The sequence below is a fragment of the Triticum dicoccoides genome, unplaced genomic scaffold, assembly GCF_002162155.2.
Source record: "Triticum dicoccoides isolate Atlit2015 ecotype Zavitan unplaced genomic scaffold, WEW_v2.0 scaffold197554, whole genome shotgun sequence".
Taxonomy (NCBI): Eukaryota; Viridiplantae; Streptophyta; class Magnoliopsida; order Poales; family Poaceae; genus Triticum; species Triticum dicoccoides.
This window is the reverse complement of record NW_021232908.1, coordinates 1-3,694: the sequence shown is the minus strand read 5'-3', so window position 1 is coordinate 3,694 and position 3,694 is coordinate 1. Positions and strand designations below refer to the sequence as shown.

Sequence of the window (3,694 nt, the reverse complement as noted above, 5' to 3'; positions counted from 1 at the left end):
CCCCCCCCCTCCTTCGGCTTCCAAACAACTGAAGTGCAACATATATGTTTCACAGGGAAATGTTATTTCCCATGTCTAAGAAAACTTGTATGCATTTCACCTCCCCTCAATCTCGGTTAGAGTAAAGCTATTCCTGGAGTTTAGGATACCATCTCCGATTTGCTCAAGTTCCACGCTTCGCTGCGTAAAGAAGGCAGTGCATATTGGGGACGGAAGTGTGGTGCTTCCATTCTTGAGGACGAACACCACTGATGACATGAGTGGCCTATCATCTGGGTTCTCTTGGACACACAACAGTGTTACATGGATGCAAAGTGAAGCTTCATCCAATGAACAAGTATCCATGATAGATGAGTCCACCAATTCATTTATCGTTCCTTCCTTCCACATATTCCATGACTGAAACAATGACAATTATTAGAAAACATCATCAGTAACTTGATATATTCCTATATTTGGAACTTCGCAAAATTCTTCTGTGTACACTTACATATATACATACAATGAGGCTAGGGAAGCCCATGGTGTGACAATTTGAGATTCTCTTCATATCAGTAATAATTTCAAGTACTAGCACACCAAAGCTGTAGAGATCAGACTTGGTAGAGAAGACACCTTTCATGGCATATTCTGGAGACATGTAGCCACTGTATGACATTGCACTCACATAGATTAGTAAACATGAATTTAACATGCTTTCAAATTTACATGATTTATACTTTTGAAATTTTTACTCACTATGTTCCCACAACACGCTGGGTGCTTGCATTCTGTTGGTTGTCGCCAAAGATCCTCGCCATACCAAAGTCAGTTATCTTGGGTTTCATCTCTACACCAAGCAATACATTTCCAGCTTTGAGATCCCTATGAATTATTGTCACCCTTGAATCCTGGTGGAGATACAAAAGTCCCTTAGCAACCCCTTTATTATATTAAACCGTATTGTCCAGTCCAGTATTAATCTTCTTGAATCATCTTTACAATAAACACATGTTAGAAAATGTTGTGGTTTGTTTTAGGGAACTGTTGATTGTTTCTGGAATATGTACCAAAAAGGACAACATCTAAGCTTTTGTTCGGCAGATACTCATAGATCAATAATTTTTCATCCCCTGCACCACAACATCCAAGAAGTCGAACTAAGTTTCTATATTACTTCATTCCTGAATTCCTTTGTTCCTTGTTGAGAATCACTACTTAGCCTCTTGACAGCAACTTCTTGGCCACCTAATAATCCCTGGAGAGTTTTAAGGGGGACTTAGACTCAAACTTTTCAATGAACAATTTAATTATACTAATTTTAGAATGAACTTCAGGAATTTGCTGATCTATCAAGATACCTTGTAGACCTTGCCAAATCCTCCCTGTCCAATCATACATGTCTCAGAGAAACTGTTTGTTGCTAGAGAAATTTCCTCAAAGCTTACAAATGGAAATTTATGGTCATGTGGAGGGTCTCCTTCCCCAAGTTCATCAGAGGTACAAATACCATTCAATGCAGTCTTCTTGTATTTTCTCCTCTTTTTTTTGTTCTTGCCTGAACGCACAATGTTATAATTATTCCTCGTTTGATGAGTGTATGATTAACATAAAAAATAAAGTGTTACTCCCTCCCTCCCATAAATGAATCTAATAAGATCTTAAATTATGGGATGGAGGGAGTATATTTCACCACTAGAACTGTCCATGTATGTCTACTATTCTCTCATGGACTAAAAAACCAAAGCAAATATAACCTTTATGCCATGGTGGGAAATGGTTGACCTGACAAAATGGTGACCCCCAATCATGTAAATTAAGTTACAACTTACATGTGTTACGAAAAACTACCTCTTCTCCCTAGCCTCATCCTCCCAAGTAAAGAGATGGTTTGGTTTCCCTAGCATGTGTGGTCCATCTTATTTCTAGTACATCGCCAATATTGATTAAGTCATTTGCAACATTGGCTAATTTCATGCTCAAAATCACGTGAGGGGTTATTTCTATTGTTTCACGTATTTATTTATTTTGTAAATTTATATGGTTCACATTAGGAGAAACACTATAATACCTTTCAATTTTAGCCATGCGAGGAAAATGCATAGGACTGCAACAACACCGGTTCCTAAAATTGCCAGGACAGTCCTCGCCACGGTGCTCTTTGTCCTTTCACCAGTGGAATGTACAAATACCATAGAATGGGCAATGACTGATGTAATCATGAAAGTATGTTTGTAAATACAAGGTAACTAGAAGGAGGGAGAAAATTGGCACCAACTGCTACTTCTAAGCCTCCAAGCCGGAGATATAGCGTGACGCTGCCAAGCCCTTCGCCGAACTTTCCCGTGTCGATCAACTCCCCCGTCCAAATTAAGCACCTCGTCGCTTCTCCTCCAGACCTGCTGCTGCCTAGGTTGATGAATGAATACGCCACGCAGGAGCAATTGCTTCTGCACTCCACCGCACACTCCTGCAACGAGCTCATGTTCCCGCCGGCAATCGTGAACCTGTCCGGCGCCTTCATCTCCGTCAAGGCCAAGAAGACGTCACCACATCCCTGCAATGCCTCCTTTCGTCGGCACCCGGCTGAAAACCTACCAGCTACCCACTCATTCGTGCTTGCTGGATCGAAGCCATTGAGGCACTTACACACTGGTATGGGCGCCACCGTCTCGTCGCAGTAGCCGTATGGGCCACAAAAGCCGTACCGGCTGCACTCCGATGATGGCCAGTTTTCCAGGACTACCCATGCCGAGGAGGTGGTACTCCAGCTCTGGAGCTGGAAATCTCCGGAGTAGGTCGCCACATACCTAGTGTGTGGGGCGCCGGCAGAGACAGTGTAAGTGACGTAGATCTCCTGGTCGTTGTTGACGACGGCCTGTTAGATGATGACGGTCGCACTACGGTTAACCTGCTGGTACTGGCGCTCACTCTTCACGAGGTATCCTGTCCACGGGCCACTGCGGGCCACTGGGCGAGTCCCGTCCCACAAGAATAACTGGATGAGAGTGTCTGGGTCGACTCCATAGGAGAAGCGCCCGGGTGATGGGTCTCCAGGGTCCTTCCAGGACACCACACGGCTGGTGCCGTGTGTGACATAACTGAGCCGTATCTTCATTTCTGGAAGCACCGTGTCGGTGAGGTGGTCAAAACTCAGCCATAATATAGTCCCATTCGGCGATCGGACAACGAGGTTGCCGGTGTTCTCGAGCACCGCTACCGGCGAAGAGGAGCTCGAGGTGGCTGTAACATCTGTCGTCCAAACGACATGGCCACCACCACCGTCTGAGAGAACGAGGTTGGAGGTGTTGGTGAGGGATAGCCTCGGCAGCGAGGAAGTGTTGCTGGTGACCGGGGTCTCCCTGTTGGCTACCCACACGACGGTGAGCTCCGGTATGCTGCTGTACCATACGCCCAGGTACAGGCTGGCCGGACCGCCGGAGTGGAGTCGGAGGGACTGAAGAAGCCCAAGGCGAAGGCACCGTCGTCCGAGATGATGGTTGCGCCCGGTGCGAGCGGCTTGCCGGGGACAAGCCGGTCCTCGCCTCCTCGGCCGCCCGCAACGGCAGGAACAGAAGGATTAGAGCCGCGGTGTAGCAGGTGAGAGCCGGCCAATCCATTGATCGATCAGGCCGAAGTGTTCTGCAGTAAATTGCTACGTGCTCTGGCAATGAATCTACTAATCGTGCCCTGTTCCATTGCTGATGCTGACATG

The 3,694-nt window shown here is 46.2% G+C and overlaps 1 pseudogene; it reads right to left on the bottom strand.

The window, feature by feature from the left end:
* Window positions 1-96: 96 nt before the first annotated feature.
* Window positions 97-3,599, bottom strand: LOC119344991 (annotated as a pseudogene).
* Between the last annotated feature and the right edge of the window lie 95 nt (window positions 3,600-3,694).